General features: G+C 40.1%; 1 pseudogene; it reads left to right on the forward strand.

Moving 5' to 3' along the window:
- The first annotated feature begins 8,678 nt into the window (after nucleotides 1-8,678).
- Nucleotides 8,679-8,796, forward strand: LOC126163848 (5S ribosomal RNA; annotated as a pseudogene).
- Nucleotides 8,797-18,445: the final 9,649 nt, after the last annotated feature.

Below are 18,445 nucleotides of genomic sequence, written 5' to 3' on the forward strand. Positions count from 1 at the left end.
TAGGCATATGACGCGCACTCGTGAGCAATTCTTACTGTCAACAGGGCTGCTGACTCTGTTACACTTACCTTGTTTTGCACACTGCAGTTTGTGATGTTCTATTGCCATTGCTGATACTGTGTTCTGATAGTTGCCCATCAGTAAAATATGCGACTCAATTTTTCAGAGCTCTGTAATTATACGTTATGCCTTCTCTTAAATACATTGCCATCTGTTTAGTGTCTCATTTATGTGAGGCTTGTGGTACCAGTATTATATCATAACAAGTGCCATGGGTAATCAGCTTCCTTGAAAATTCATTCACAGACATTCTATTGAAATAGTACCTCCTCGGACAAGTTTCTTCTTCAGTTCACTCCTCTAGTTAGGCCTATCTCATTTTCTTATATATCTGTTAGAAGTTTTCAGAACATAGGAATAATTTTTAATTTTTGCCTTTCATTGTGTTTACCAGTCCACTTCCTAGTATAGTATGACAGGAGTTGAAAAACCTTTAATCAAAGGTTAAATGTCAGTGGTCTTTCATCCTCACAATATTCCAGAATTGTCACTTACTTGGACAGTGCGCTATTCTTCAAACAAGGTGCATTTCCACTCTAGAGTCAGTTTGTGCCTGTTGAAAGTTCACCTTTAATCTTTGCACATTGAGCACTTATGTCATCACTACTTATATCTTGTAGGCAGTTCCTAGTGTATGATTCTTCTTACTGCTTTGACAGGCCAGTAATGAGTCATGTGTGGCCCCTGCTGTTTGTAAGTTGTTTGTTTTAACAGAGTAGACTATATTTAGAATACATTTGACTTGTGTTCTGAATAGTGTCATGGACAGTAATCTTGTTTTTGGGTGTTGAATACCTTTGTAAACTGTTGCACTGTGTTGGTGAATTCAAAGTTATCAGAATCATTTTTTAATGATCAATGACACAATCACTTATGCAGATTTTCTTTTTTCTGTCATCCAACAGCCATAGTGTTACGTTTCAGAGGTAGCCTGGATATGTGACAATGTGGCTACATTGATTTGGTTTATAGCACGTAGTTGAAGACACAACACACGCGGAAAATGCACTCCATGATTAAAATTGCAAAGCGTCCACAAGTTGCATGTAAGTTTTCCTTTATTTTGACAAGTTTCACTCAAAGAGCGTGAGCGTCTTCTGAAATTACGTAACTGAGGGCCACTCATTACAAATAATAACTGCGTATAGTGTTGCCATTATACATAAAATATAGACAGCCCAATATTTGAAAAGAGTGGCCCTCGGCTACTTACCTTCTGAAGTGGTCACATTGGTCAAATGAAATTTGTCAAAATAAAGATGAAGTTGTATGTGGCTTGTGGCTGCTCTGTAGTTTTAATTTCTAATGGTTGCTTTTCCTCTACAGGCAGTGCCCATGATTGTACAATCCATAATTCATGATGTCTGGTGTTTAATGCATTTAGGAGATATGTCTCAAGTATTTAGATAGAGTTGTGATACTACTTCAGATTCAAATCTTACAGTGGGAGCAATTGTTAAATTAATCAAATACTCAACTTTTAGATTAATTCTTAAGCTTTACCCTCAGCCGGCAGTTAACAGTAGCCAAACCTTTTAGTACTGTACTTGCAAATACATTTTTTACAGAATTTTTCTTTCTTTTGCCTGAACCATGCATTATAAGAAATATTGTAGTTTCCCATAAAGTGTGTGCTAATAAATATTCTGAAGACCTTGTGAGTGCATGAATTAACAGTTACCCTATAGCCCTACAGCCTAGCATACATAACTTCTTCTCATTCATTTTATTGTATCTGGTTGCATATGATGTGGAATGTGTGTTCACAAATATTAATGTTAATTATTCATATAAAATAAGCACATTTTCCCAGGATACACACATTTTCTCTAGTGCTTGACACTACATAGGTGAACACTTTTCTACTGACTATATTACAGCTTCAATTCAGTAGCATATCTGTCTAAAGTACATTGCTTTAGTGATCTTCCTTATGATGTGTCTTCCACACAAAGAGCTTTTCCTCCGTATGTCATATAATATTATTTACTTGCCATAATAATTCTGCTTTGTTGTGTTCGAACCAATAGTATGACTGTATTCCCAATTGGAATATTTGTGTTTATATGTGAGGTTTCATATTACGTAAATAGCAGTTTGGCAGAAAATAAAAATAGTGGCAACAATAACAATATTTGATGTGATATTCACAAAATACCTTGTAGATACAATTTGCAAAAGGGCATGTACTGATCAGTGATAATAGTAACAAATTTCACTTGTTATATACTGGTAGCGAATATCTGACTTTTTATTTGTAATTTTGTTCACTACAGTGGAGCTTCTCATAGATGAATAAACCATACTGTATTGTTGTAATTATTTTTATTTGTCAGTAGCAATGAAGCATGTTCCTGAGTTTTGTAGAGTATTTTATACCAGCTGTTTTTTTTTTTTACTGTACCATATATCCAGTCATTGTAATTGCTTGTGTTTTGTATTGATGTTTCTACCCAAATAAATGTTAATGAAACCATTTAATTTTAGTTAATTTAGCCTTTCCCTAACATTCCATTGTCCTGCATAAATGATATTAATAAATCTTTTTGATTGTTTTCATTGTTTTGCATGGCTCTCACAACTTTGACAAGCCACAGGGATTGAGTATTTTCCTGCCAGAAATGTGTAATGAAACTGTTACAAGAACAACTTTCACATGCAGCAGTGATGACAGGAAGCAGTAGCAAGGGATTCACATACATTTAGTTTAGTGTTCATTTGTAACCTTTAGGAAATTTCCTTACTACCTGGCATTTCTGTTTTCTTAAAGAAACCGCTTTTTCTTAACCTAAATAGATTTTCCATTAAGAAGAGCCAATTAAACTGTGTTATCATGGAGTATTATCAGATTAAGCAATTGGTAGTTTTCTATATTTTGTCAAAATTATCTGCAATGACAAATGGTTTCTGTGGTAAATGAACTGACATTGGAGCTGTCATGTTTCTTAGTCTTTTCTTAGTCTATTTCCTGTTTTAGTATTTTATTGATAATACATCAGACTTGGCATCAGTTTTAGCATCTTTCCCTTTGTTTTGCTATTCTACACTCATACTACATGATACCTGCTTGTCTTTTGCTAGCTTCTCTTTCAGTCTTCTTCCAGCATGCCTTAAGAGATTAAATTGTGTGAAAAAATGTATTTGCAAGTATATGGTAAACTGAATAAACATTACTCACAAACTGCAGGCCATTATTTTTCCTGTACCTGAGAGGTAAGTTGTATTTTTGATTTGGAATTTGGCACTGGGGAAGAATTTTCAAAATGTCACAGACCTAAAAAATAGCTTTCCAGTCACACTGCACACTAACAAATATGGCAGAAAATTGTCATCAGAAAAGCTTCCATCAACTTCTTGTAAACAGATTCTGACCTAGTCTACCATGTTATTTAGTCACTAAAAATTGATCCATCAGGTCATAGTACTCGTATTATAAATTTATTTTGGTATGCTTACCATTCTGCCTATAACTCATCACAGCAGGCCAAAGCTCATTTTGTTCCTCTTAGTACTTCCATCTAAGAAACTTCAACATTAGTTCTTTTTGTGAGTGTTTCTTTTTTAATGTTCCTTATAAGTTTTTGCCCTGTTATGTGGCAATAACTTTCTTTACAGTAGTGTGACAGTCTCTTTTTCTTTTTTACTTAAAACTGATTCAGATATATGTTTAAAGTGTTTTTTTACAAAATTAATTGAAATTTTTTTTTGAGTTTCATAAGAAACTTTCCATTAATCCTGTTGATATCAAAGATCTGCAGAGATCACCACCTGATTGTTAGTGATAGAAACTGGTTTGTATCAGCTGCTTAGTATATGGCATTTAATATGTTGAGTTTGGTAGCAAATCATTTCTGCCCAAAATTGTTTAAAAATGTATTTGTGAACAGATATTTAGCTAAGTGGATTCTCTGACAACTAGCCATGAACACATGTTTTAGTGGTACTGTAGTAGTGTTACAGCATATGGGCAATTTCTCTCTTTTGCCAGATAATCTCGTTTTTCTTGTTTCAATTTTTTTCATGGGAATTATGTTAGTTTAAAATACATCCTCAATTGTTTTGGGGAAACACTTTGGCACTTTCACAAGTAAAGTTTTTCTACCCATTGCTCAATTGCACTTAAAAAGTTATTCTCATTGGATATGCACCACATTTTGATTTTTGTTGTCAAGTAAACTTGACTGCCTTTCATGCTTAAAATCTTGCATTAGGAGACAAAGGGCATGTATGAAATTGCAGAATTGGCTGGGGGGAGCAAAACAACATGGCAAAGTGTACTATGTGTGCTACAGTTCATTTGACAGATTAAAAAGCTTTACTGGGTAAGGTTGGTATTGCTTTTGCTTCATCATATCCTTGGGGATAAATGATATTTACCGAGGAAGCATGGTGTCGCTCAAAGAGTTGTCGAGAGATCGTAGTATATCTTGGCAATAGATCACATAATTGTAGTATTCCTGGTCCTTGCTAAAACCAATCTCTGTTTATTCAGAAAATTGTAATTCCACTAGCAGCTATAGAGGCCCTACTTTTGGCTACTGTTAGTCAGAGTAATATGAAATTGTGGAGCTTGGTCAGTTTCACTGTAAATTAGTTTGTTAGATACCCCCCACCCCCCTCTACTTCGCCTTTCTCTAGTGTATATGAGTAATACCAGGTTAAGACTGTTTCATTCACTTTCCCTTAAATTAAGCATTGTGATATTTGTGTACAAGGATATCTACAAGGAACTATCACACTTGTTGACTACTCGTTTTTCGACTAAAACCATCATGTCTGTGGAGGTCACTCCACGTAGACTATTTTTTATTACGAAAATTTGGTGTGTCAGATGTCACTACAAGTCAGGAAGTTATCGTCTTTCAAAACCAGCATTTGTGACCAAGTCTTGAAATAAGTGCCGTTTGACATGTATTGACAAAACCATTTCATTTTGTATTATTTATTTGCCAATGATTTTTAGCGTAATAGTATAATGCTTCGCATAACACGATTTCTGATCGCGAACTTTTGTTTACTATGCCAAAACAACAGAAATAGCTTCCGTAACAAGCAGTTATTGGAAATGTCTTCATTGCGTATTGTTTTTACTAAATTGCCATTATCGTAAGCATTTTTCATATAGAGAGAGTCAGAATTAACACTGGCGAAGGCATGATGTATTTAAATATATTAACGCGCACGTGAAGGTGAATAATTATTCACGATATCGTCGAACGCATATATTCTCCTGCTGTACAATTATTGTTCTGTGTACAATCACGGTTGTTATTTAGGTAAGTAGCACAAGTGTAATACTTCATTCTTCAGTATATTATAAGCTTTGCCAATAAATTTCACCTGGAATACAAAATGGAAATAAGTGAGTGCGCGGTAGTAGCAGGTAGTAGACTCAGTTATGTCGATTTGAGCCTGAGGTGTATGCTACCCGGAGAGCCAGTGTGTTCACCGTGACATGAGTATAAATGTAATATCACAGGATCAGCTATCTTGAATGAACTCGGCAGACTCACAGTTCTTCTTCCGAAAGATTGCAAAAAGTGGGCGAAGGCATCAGATAGTTGTCGAAGCTTGTATGTACATTATAAATTAAAGAGTCTTTTATCTCGTGGTAGTATGATCAACCATATTACTTTTCCGCTACATATCAACATGTAGGGCTTAGAGAAGACGAGAAATAAAAACAAACAGTTTCCTGTCAACATTTTGCGTTCAGCGTTTAACGTTTCACTTTGTTACGGAGATCTAAGACGCTAAGAGAAAGTCAGACAGATTTCTCTCTGAGCGTCGCAAGGATATCGCGGAATTTGTAGAGTTAATTCTTATGGAAAGAGCTCACGGATCTGTTCGTCGCTGTTAATTTGAGGGCAGTGTTAATTGTCGGGGAAGCGTAGAGGAAACAGAGGAGTTCGCGCTCTTTTCCACGAATCGAATTACACTGATTATGTTCGTGCTCAGCTCGCTCTGATTCGTTACTTTATCTCATTAATTTCACTTTCCGTGTTCCTTGATAGATGATGTTCCTAATCAGTCTCCACTTTCGCAAGGACATTATTATTATTATTATTATTATTATTATTATTTGTATAGGCTCAAAGGTTTGCAATCGTGCAGTAGTGACAGACCAGAAGTCTGCACCGTGCAACGCTATCTTCAGTCAGCTGTTTGTTTACTTACAATAAATTACTCTCGTATTTGTCTTTGTTGCATTCTTGGGCACCACATCTCTCTTCTTGCCCTTTTCATTGTGAAAATATTGACATGTAAAAAGAACAACTGCCGTATAAAAAATGGATGACAACGCATATTGTCCGTGTAGGGAAAACTTCCCATATGTACGTGTCCTATTTCGCCTCGATTCAAACGACATGCGCACAGAAAATTTCAAACTTAATTACACCGTCGTCAGTATGTTTTCCATTGGTTGCAAGCTATCATTTATGTCCGAATGACGTACAAGTGGGCATAAAAATTACCTTTGACCGGCGGGATGAACCAAATTGTCACATCGTAAAATGTTCTCGTTCATCTAATTCTTTCAGAAAAAGTTTCAACATTGAATGGTTTGTGGTATAACTACATTGCGAGCAGTGATACTTGAAATGTCAATAATATAGCAAACTATGTGAACTGCAAGGGAAACCACAGCGGTAAGGCTGGCAATAGCTAGTAACAGGCGACTTATATACCAGTTTGAACAATTTATTTCGCATTTCAAAACAAAACGCCTTAGTGATTATCTGAAATAGAGTTACTTAAGGGAGTTTTTAGTCGCTATTTGAAGGTCAATTAATTTTCAATGCGCCATTTGTATTTTATTGTACAAAGAGTTGTTTACACAACTGTAATAATCCTGCTCGTCTTATTCGGGAGCGTCATACGCGCCAGATTCCTGGAGAACAGATCTGTGTTTCCAAATTTGTATTTTTTGCGTTATCGGTGTTCTATATTTCAATTTCTAGGTTTTTTTTTTGAGGAGCTACATTTCTTTTGTTCAGATGTTATGCTTCTCAGTTGTGCTAATGATTTCGTTCCTCGAAGTTTTATTAAAATAATCATTTGACGACAAGTTCCACAACACGTCCTTTTTCTGATAATCTTCAACAAACCACAGAGTATACTGTTCAGAATCAGTAGACATCATTTTCGCCGACATGTAAAACAAACACACGTGAGCAACAAGTGTCTACCAGTGCCTGATGTCTCCTTCCCACTGAAGGCTTTTGCTCACGGCTTCCATTTCCAGGAAATTACGCATGTACATATGCGCTGTTGGAAACGTATACGCAATCGCAAAGTTGGGCAAATAAAAAGCATCATGTGGACGCACCTTTACAGAGCGTTGTTCTCCGCCTCTATAGCTGTGGCCGTCAGAGCAAGCTGGCGCGATGACGATAGACCTGGATGTAGCCTGTTCAAATCTATTAACAGGTGGTAGAGGGAACCACAACGAGTTGACAGGGAGTCTAATGATGTCAGTGCCTGTATTGTACAATAACAGTACACTATTTATTTATAAGGCACCAACTTTTGAAGGTAGATAAGAAGCAGGTAAGTTCTTATTTTAACAATTTTCATATCACTTGCCTCTGCCGCGCAAAGCGAAGCGTAACCAAAGGAACGACTCCTTTAAGCGAGAAATGGAAAATTGGATCGAGTACTTGATGGTTACCAACGACTGTCAAGTAATTTTATTTTTATAAACACTTATTTCGTGCATTAAATTCTTGTGCATAATGGATAGTTTGTGACCTCTTTAAATTGTTTTCAGCTTCCATTTCATAAACAGCTCAAGAGTAATCTTACTTTCTTGGTGAATACAATGCGATCCATCGTACATTCGGAAGGAGTCAGACATCTAGTTAGTAACGTGTAACACCTCCTTTCGCCATAATGACGGAAATGTACTCCACAAGACACGGAACCATCCTTACACATGACCTCTAAATGGGTCCCCCAGTCCATGGGAATTGGGTGTAAGACACGTAATTATTGCTCTGTGGCATCGCCGACGTACTTGGTAAGAAAGACGTCCGTTACGTGAACTGGTTAACACACAAGCATGTCCAGAGTACTTACGCCCTGCCGTTTTCTCCGTCCAGAGGGCCCCGAGTCATGGTGGAAATATCAGAGAGCTAGTGTAATCGATGAAGAGTATATACATGGGTAATGTAACTGGTCATTATATAGAGACTACCATCTCCAAACAAGGTCAGTAGCAGATGTTACAAAAACTATGCAGAGTGATTCAGCTACCCCTAACTGGGGGTTTGTGGAGCCCGCAACACCTTCAGATACCACTCTTGATATTCATAATCTGTCACTCGCTACGAGCAAAGTATTAATCATACGGAAAAAATGAACAGGATCTTTTTGTAGGAAATTTAATGTAGTTAAATTCTGCAGTGGATAACGTTTTCGCTACAGACTGTAGTTTCAAATTATGTAAGAAAAAAATGTTCAAAACTGACCTTCAGACGTGTTTTCGTGTAATAACTCAAAAACCATGGCCTCCAGCAAAAACGTATCTCAGTACAAAAATTAACTGCATTAAATTTCCTCCCAAAAGTTCCTGTTCATTTTTCTCTAGGTCTAATTGTTTGTGTGTAATGAGCAAAGGCAACGGCCTTGCCGCAGTGGATACACCGGTTCCCGTGAGATCACCGAAGTTAAGCGCTGTCGGGCGTGGTCGACGCTTGGATGGGTGACCATCCAGGCCGCCATGCGCTGTTGTCATTTTTCGGGGTGCACTCAGCCTCGTGATGCCAATTGAGGAGCTACTCGACCAATTAGTAGCGGCTTTGGTCAAGAATACCATCATAACGACCGGGAGAGCGGTGTGCTGACCCCACGCCTCTCCTATCCGCATCCTCCCCCGAGGATGACAACGGAGGTCGGATGGTCCCGGTAGGCCACTCGTGGTCTGAAGACGGAGTAATGAGCAACGGAGTATGAAAATCTCGCACGTGACTATGGAATGCATTGCGGTGGGCTGCATAAAACCCATAGGTAGGGGCAGGTGAATAATTCTGTATGTAGAAGCTTAGCTAGCAAAACATTGCTTACTAAATGCATCCACGAGAGAATTCTAAATCCCAACGAAACTTTCAGTTATTGTGTGTGGGAATGCTTGCCTAAAACAGTATTTGTGGGCCTCAAAACCGCAAAAATTGATGTCATGGATGGACGCAGTGTTGTGTTTCAGTGATGGGGGGTCAGTCAGCTGGCTGAAAATTTACAGTGATATGGACATAGAAGCTGGGATGAACATGAAGGATGTGCTGTCAGTCGACCAGCTGAGGGTGAGGGAGGCCAAGAAAGAGTCGTACAAATGACAAAAATTGCCAGAATTCAAAAGAGGATCTCCAAACGTAAGTAGAAGGATACAGAAACGCGAACGAGTATTAGCTTTGACTGTAGATCGAACAGATCGTATTAAAAACTTGAAACGTATTTTCCCGAAAGTATGAAATTTTTAGCTTTGGATACACTTTCCTCTGAAAATAATTCACCTATGTCAATGAAACTTGGTACGAAATCAATTAATTATATCACTTACATTAAAAATTTACTACAATCATGGCAATCAAGTAAAAGGCATGAAAAATATTTATATCTTTCCTAATACTAATTTTTTAGGTCACACACTTTTCTGTGAATTTCTATGATAAAAATTCTACTGTCCTATACACATTGAAGAAGATATGATAACTTGTGCGCGCTTCAAATTTTATTTGAACAAATAGTTTTGGAATCTGACCACAATCTATTGGTTATGAACTGCAGATTAAAATTGAAGAAACTGCAAAAAGGTGGGAATTTAAGGAGATGGGACCTGGATAAACTGAAAGAACCAGAGGTTGTACAGAGTTTCAGGGAGAGCATAAGGGAACAATTGACAGCAGTGGGGGAAAGAAGTACAGTAGAAGAAGAATGGGTAGCTCTGAGGGATGAAGTAGTGAAGGCAGTAGAGGATCAAGTAGGTAAAAAGACGGGGGCTAGTAGAAATCCTTGGGTAACAGAAGAAATATTGAATTTAATTGATGAAAGGAGAAAATATAAAAATGCAGTAAATGAAGCAGGCAAAAAGGAATACAAACGTCTGAAAAATGAGATCGACAGGCAGTGCAAAATGGCTAAGCATGGATGGCTAGAGGAAAAATGTAAGGATGTAGAGGCTTATCTCACTAGGGGTAAGATAGATACTGCCTACAGGAAAATTAAAGATACCTTTGGAGAAAAGAGAACCACTTGTATGAATATCAAGAGCTCAGATGGAAACCCAGTTATAAGCAAAGAAGGGAAAGCAGAAAGGTGGAAGGAGTATATAGAGGGACTATACACGGGTAATGTACTTGAGGGCAATGTTATGGAAATGGAAGAGAATTTAGATGAAGAGGAAATGGGAGATACGATACTGCGTGAAGAGTTTGACAGAGCACTGAAAGACCTGAGCCGAAACAAGGCCCCGGGAGTAGACAACATTCCATTAGAACTACTGACGGCCTTGGGAGAGCCAGTCCTGACAAAACTCTACCATCTGGTGAGCAAGATGTATGAGACAGGCGAAATACCCTCAGACTTCAAGAAGAATATAATAATTCCATTCCCAAAGAAAGCAGGTGTTGACAGGTGTGAAAATTACCGAACTATCAGTTTAATAAGTCACAGCTGCAAAATACTAAAACGAATTCTTTACAGACGAATGGAAAAACTGGTAGAAGCCGACATCGGGGAAGATCAGTTTGGATTCCGTAGAAATATTGGAACACATGAGGCAATACTGGCCTTACGACTTATCTTAGAAGAAAGATTAAGAAAAGGCAAACCTACGTTTCTAGCATTTGTAGACTTAGAGAAAGCTTTTGACAATGTTGACTGTAACACTCTCTTTCAAATTCTAAAGGAGGCAGGGGTAAAATACAGGGAGCAAAAGGCTATTTACAATTTGTACAGAAACTAGATGGCAGTTATAAGAGTCGAGAGGCATGAAAGGGAAGCAGTGGTTGGGAAGGGAGTGAGACAGGGTTGTAGCCTCTCCCCAATGTTATTCCATCTGTATATTGAGCAAGCAGTAAAGGAAACAAAAGAAAAATTCGGAGTAGGTATTAAAATCCATGGAGAAGAAATAAAAACTTTGAGGTTCGCCAATGACATTGTAATTCTGTCAGAGACAACAAAGGACTTGGAAGAGCAGTTGAACGGAATGGACAGCGTCTTGAAAGGAGGATATAAGATGAACATCAACAAAAGCAGAACAAGGATATTGGAATGTAGTCGAATTAAGTCGGGTGATGCTGAGGGAATTAGATTAGGAAATGACACACTTAAAGTGGTAAAGAAGTTTTGCTATTTGGGGGGCAAAATAACTGATGATGGTCGAAGTAGAGAAGATACAAAATGTAGACTGGCAATGGCAAGGAAAGCGTTTCTGAAGAAGAGAAATTTGTTAACATCGAGTATAGATTTAAGTGTCAGGAAGTCGTTTCTGAGGGTGTTTGTATGGAGTGTAGCCATGTATGGAAGTGAAACATGGACGATAAATAAGTTGGACAAGAAAAGAATGGAAGCTTTCGAAATGTGGTGGTACAGAAGAATGCTGAAGATTAGATGGGTAGATCACATAACTAATGAGGTGGTATTGAATAGAATTGGGGAGAAGAGGAGTTTGTGGCACAACTTGACGAGAAGGAGAGACCGGTTGGTAGGACATGTTCTGAGGCATCAAGGGATCACAAATTTAGCATTGGAAGGCAGCGTGGAGGGTAAAAATCGTAGAGGGAGACCAAGGGATGAATACACTAAGCAGATTCAGAAGGATGTAGGTTGCAGTAGGTACTGGGAGATGAAGAAACTTGCACAGGATGGGGTAGCATGGAGAGCTGCATCAAACCAGTCTCAGGACTGAAGACCACAACGACAACTAGTTTTTGAGAAATGTGTACCGATGTTAGTATGGCCAACCATAGGAAATCCGCTCACGACAGATTCCCCTTAAATAATGGACAAAATGAACTCAATCACTCTGTAAAGTTGTTAAACATACACCGCGATAGTAAATTATGCTGGAAAATCTACACAGAAAAGCAATGCAATAAGCAGGAAAGAGTACTAAATGTCGTAGAGACACTGAAGGAATGTGTGAATAAATAGCCCATGCCTATGGTGTATAATGCCATTTTTCCATACACACACTATGAAATACTTCTCTGAGGAAATTGTGCTGGGGCAAAAGAAGCTTTCGTCTGGAATACGAAAACCATTATGTATTTTTGATTTAAGTAACTTCTTGCAGACAGCATTTCGTTGACCATGAAATACACTCCTGGAAATTGAAATAAGAACACCGTGAATTCATTGTCCCAGGAAGGGGAAACTTTATTGACACATTCCTGGGGTCAGATACATCACATGATCACACTGACAGAACCACAGGCACATAGACACAGGCAACAGAGCATGCACAATGTCGGCACTAGTACAGTGTATATCCACCTTTCGCAGCAATGCAGGCTGCTATTCTCCCATGGAGACGATCGTAGAGATGCTGGATGTAGTCCTGTGGAACGGCTTGCCATGCCATTTCCACCTGGCGCCTCAGTTGGACCAGCGTTCGTGCTGGACGTGCAGACCGCGTGAGACGACGCTTCATCCAGTCCCAAACATGCTCAATGGGGGACAGATCCGGAGATCTTGCTGGCCAGGGTAGTTGGCTTACACCTTCTAGAGCACGTTGGGTGGCACGGGATACATGCGGACGTGCATTGTCCTGTTGGAACAGCAAGTTCCCTTGCCGGTCTAGGAATGGTAGAACGATGGGTTCGATGACGGTTTGGATGTACCGTGCACTATTCAGTGTCCCCTCGACGATCACCAGTGGTGTACGGCCAGTGTAGGAGATCGCTCCCCACACCATGATGCCGGGTGTTGGCCCTGTGTGCCTCGGTCGTATGCAGTCCTGATTGTGGCGCTCACCTGCACGGCGCCAAACACGCATACGACCATCATTGGCACCAAGGCAGAAGCGACTCTCATCGCTGAAGACGACACGTCTCCATTCGTCCCTCCATTCACGCCTGTCGCGACACCACTGAAGGCGGGCTGCACGATGTTGGGGCGTGAGCGGAAGACGGCCTAACGGTGTGCGGGACCGTAGCCCAGCTTCATGGAGACGGTTGCGAATGGTCCTCGCCGATACCCCAGGAGCAACAGTGTCCCTAATTTGCTGGGAAGTGGCGGTGCGGTCCCCTACGGCACTGCGTAGGATGCTACGGTCTTCGCGTGCATCCGTGCGTCGCTGCGGTCCGGTCCCAGGTCGACGGGCACGTGCACCTTCTGCCGACCACTGGCGACAACATCGATGTACTGTGGAGACCTCACGCCCCACGTGTTGAGCAATTCGGCGGTACGTCCACCCGGCCTCCCGCATGCCCACTATACGCCCTCGCTCAAAGTCCGTCAACTGCACATACGGTTCATGTCCACGCTGTCGCGGCATGCTACCAGTGTTAAAGACTGCGATGGAGCTCCGTATGCCACGGCAAACTGGCTGACACTGACGGCGGCGGTGCACAAATGCTGCGCAGCTAGCGCCATTCGACGGCCAACACCGCGGTTCCTGGTGTGTCCGCTGTGCCGTGCGTGTGATCATTGCTTGTACAGCCCTCTCGCAGTGTCCGGAGCAAGTATGGTGGGTATGACACACCGGTGTCAATGTGTTCTTTTTTCCATTTCCGGGAGTGTACTTACAGTTCCCAGTCTATACCTACATCAAGTACTTAGGTATGCCAATCATGATGTCCACATGTACGAAATTAGGTCTGATGTGCATACTCAAAGAGACTAACTGAAAAAGGAACTGACTGGACAACAATTCGACTAGATTAAGTATAGCCAAAATATTTTTTTTTACTTACTGGCAAAATATTTTTCACCAATATACCACACGAGACAAGAGAAGTGCATTAAAATAAATTTACAACGGTGGCAGAGCCAAGGTTGTAAGATTACACATCAGAGAAGGTGAATCAAGATTCTTGTCCTCGGATGCCACAGTGCAAATCCTTTCATCTAACAGTACGAAACTGTAATAAAATTTCACGCCATGCATATTTTCGGCAGAAGATCAACGTCGAAGAAAGACAATTTTCAACACTCTAGTCACATGCCCAATAAGTCCCTTAATTCAACACTGTGTAACAGTGCTGCCCAGTTACTACAGTGGGTATAGTTTTGTTTTAGGATATTCGAGTTCGAGCTTTCGATTCCGGCTCGAGGTGTACGTTTTTTACACTTCATGATATCGTGTTTAGGTTCTTACTCGTCATACAACGATTACACCAGGTCTTAAAACACGTGCAGTTATTTAATATCTCTACAAAAATAAGGCTATGGTGAAAGATATGCTGTCACTGATACCCTATTGAAAATATTACAACTGGTCCATCTTACTCAGTTTGGTATGTATGTTTAGCATCTCGACACTGATATATGTTGTAGTTATTTCTGTCCCATGACAGGTAATTAATTTTTACTGGTAATTACCCGCCATGAATATTTTTTGACATGTCTGACAAATGACGGTTATTTTCAACGTTAAGAAAACTGTTGTAAGGTATGGATCGTGTAAGTAACAGTATATGCTACACCATTATTGGACAGATCAAAATTAGAAAATAACAGTTAGACTCGGAGTCGCAGTCGAGTATTCTGACGCAAAATTCTACCAACTGAACTAACTGCCCGCGTTGTATTGAATGCAGATACCTGTCAGACATTTGATTACATTGTTGCCAGATTGTCTTCCTTTGACGCCCATTTACTACGCTTTCGCGCCCAAGTGCGTGAATTTTGGTTTACCCTGTATACTGACGTATGTACTGACGACGTCTTGGACATCATCACATTTGTTTACAAGCAAATAATTCAGTTTAAATTTTATCACATGCAGGGTGCCTTGGACATACGGACGGAAGGACTTGATCGGGAAATAGGCCACTCCAGATCTATCCAGAATGGATAAGTACAACGAGGTGCGGTTACCGCCCAGGTATAGCTGACAACATGGCGAATTTCCTGACGCTCTCAAGTGATTTTTATCGTTTATAGTCGCAGAATTACGACACTGATTAGATTTTTTTTCCCTAATGGTGCTACAATCTTTTTTCTGTGGCATTTGAAAGAAGCTTCAGCGAGAACTTCAGCTACATAACATGTATGGGACTTGAGCTATTAATATTCAGATAACAACGCCACAAACCACTGTCCCTCCGTCAGGAAACACCGACGATTCCCGAAGGCATGAAATGCCTTGTGTAACACCGGCCCCTGCTGCCTTATCTCCAAATTAAGTTCGACGTGCAGTATTGTTTCCCCGGAATTACTCTATAACTTGTAAAGATGCTGAAAGTCGACAATTTGAGCACTTGGTATGACAATCGTGATAATAAACGCAGGAACCATACCTGAGTTACGTGTTTTCCTACATTTGATATAATAGGGCAGACGTTTGTGGAACCTCTTCTCGTGACAGCGGGACAGTGGTTTGCGGCGCTGTTATCCTGATATTATCTGATTAAGTCGTTTACATGCTACGTCGTTGCAGCTCTCCTAGGAGCTTCTTTCAAATGCCACCGGAAAAAAGTACATAGCTCCGTTAGAAAAAAAATGTCGGTGACGTAATTCGGCGACTGTAAACGATAAAAATTACTCGCGAACGTTGGAAAATTCGCCTTACTGTGCGCCAGTTGACGAAACTGCATCACGTTAGGTTTATTCATCCTGGATATATATGGAGTCACCCTGTATACGAATGCTGGCTTTCTCGGCGAACCGCGCTGATGAATCCTTCACGGGAAATCAGCCGAGTAATGGGTTCGTTCCGGAGTGACGTTGCGAAAGTTTCTTACTTGCTGTCTTCTGGCGATGTGTCTGGATCCAGACGGATGCTGTTTATCCGTCCCAGGTCGTGTCTTACATTTCCTGGAGCTGTGCATGCGCTCTGAGCGCGAAAGGTCTTCGCTGGTGGGGGGAACCTAGAGGTGAGGTGGTGGGGGAGTGACCACTGGGGTCGCCAGTCTTGCCCATTACTGGCATCTGTATCAAGGAACACACAAAGCCCGTTTCTGATATTACGTCGGCTCAAGCGGGGCTGAAATAAAATCTCCTGTCTCTGCCCTCTAGATTTTCTTGTACCTGTTATTTCTATCGTTTCCTAGACTACAGAATCTCATAAACTTCTTTGCAAAAACAGACATAATGTCTTATGGGATAACAGCAATCAGTGATTTTATAATGTTACTTAAAATCCGTCTTGATTGCAATTATTTTTTTTTATTCATATGACCGGTTTCGGTTCATTCAGAACCATCTTCAGATCTGATATTTCAGTTACAGGAGTAACCCGTCCAAATCCAGCAACTTTCACATGCTACATCACATGTACGTCACATGTGAAAGTTGTAACTGTAACTGAAATATCAGATCTGAAGATGGTTCTGAATGAACCGAAACCGGTCATATGAATAAAAAAAATAATTGCAATCAAGACGGATTTTAAGTAACATCAGAAACTTCTGGCGCGACCTTTGTGTCTTCGAAGAGAAAGTGGTCCCTCAATGATGCTGTGCTTTGCTGCCGCAGATTTTTCTGTGTTCATTTGATGCACATATTACGTCAGTTCTCTGTCTAGGTTCCAGCCAACCCATTCTCATCAGATGAATTATTTAACCAACAGCCATAAGAAACAAATACAGTAAGGTAACAGTTGAGTACCTTAATGAAAATATACCAACAATCAACTCAGACTTGTAGAAATTAATTTCTAGGGGCAAAATAAAATAAAATAAAATAAAATAAAAAGTAAAAAGCATGAGCAGAAAGCTGAACCCCAGCTATAGTATATGCTGTGAACTGTGAGCGCAGTAATAAAACAATGACACGAAAACAAAATATCTCATTTCAAAGTGAAAAAAGTACTGCAAATAATACCTCTTTATTTCTGTTGGTGTAAAGGAACCACTGTAACCAATGTTTACGTTATAATATTCTGAAAAGTGGAACCAATGGCGAACGTCACTAACTGCAGATGACATAAAACATAAAGTCGTAGTTTGTATTGACCAATGGACAGAAACACATCACAGAATTGTTTTAATACAGGTTACCATTAAATGGTTTGGTCTTGTAGTCAAACAAACAGTTGCAGTTTTCACAGCGATTTTCGCTCTGTAGCGGAGTGTGCGCTGAATTGAAACTTCCTGGCAGATTGAAACTGTAAGACGGGCCAGGACTCGAACGTGGCACCTTTGCATATGAGGGCGTGTAGTTAGTCGTTCCTGAATAGCCCATTCGGTAAAGCACTTGCCAGCGAAAGGCATAGGTTCGAGTCCTGGCCTGGCAAACAGTTTTAATTTGCCAGGCAATTACAGTTGAAGTTCTGTTTCCCTTTGAAAAAAAAACGTTGTTTTTACTTAAGTTCCTGATAAGTTTCTGCCGATAATTATTCGTTACCATTGTTTCGTATTAGACATCTCAAACAGGTGACCTCTCAGGATCTTTAAGAAACAAGAAAAAGACAGTATAGTTCCTTCTTTTTTTCTGTTTGCACAGTTTATTGTGTTATAGACACTCCTGTTTGTAGAAGCCGCCGTACAAACCATCCATATTACTAAACTACTAAATGAATCCCAGTTGCAGATGGCCTATCTCAAGGCTTCCAGGAGCAAGAAGAATGCGGTTTTCAGTGTTTCGTATCATTATTGGTCGAATATGGAATGATGTGATAATATGGTATTAATATACACATACACCACTGAATGTACCTGCAAAATTGTATCACTTGCCCACATAGTTTGGGAGACATGACGTTTTGTACATGGGAGTTCGGTTCTTTAATAAAGAATCGCTAGTAGGGTTTAACGATGAGATACTGACTCACGAGGCACCTTAGTCAACTTTTCGGCTTGCTGTCCGGTGCACGCTGCTGTTGCAATAGATAACAAAAACGAGCATGGATGTCGCGACTGTATGTGTCATACACCCTTGACACGGTGCTGCGTGAAAAGCCTAGAGTCTGCACAACCTCAGAGACGGAGTGTTTCGTGCGTTAGGACCGCAATGAAAGGCTCTATGTTGTCCATAATGTGATAGACTGTCAATTCGACAGTCAGTGGAAGTCTGACATGTCATGTGACACTATTCCACCCACCGTGACTGTTTCCAACACACAGCAGTATCGTGTAATTCAGTTGTTCATAACTGTACCGTATGGTATCTTGTTGGTCTCTTATGTTTCCTGCAGTAGAGGTTACAGATGAATTCATTAATTTATCGAACTATGAATGCGTGAGCAATATTAGAATGCGAGGGGCGTTCAATAAGTACT

Source organism: Schistocerca cancellata, chromosome 2 (genome assembly GCF_023864275.1).
Source record: "Schistocerca cancellata isolate TAMUIC-IGC-003103 chromosome 2, iqSchCanc2.1, whole genome shotgun sequence".
Classification (NCBI taxonomy): Eukaryota; Metazoa; Arthropoda; class Insecta; order Orthoptera; family Acrididae; genus Schistocerca; species Schistocerca cancellata.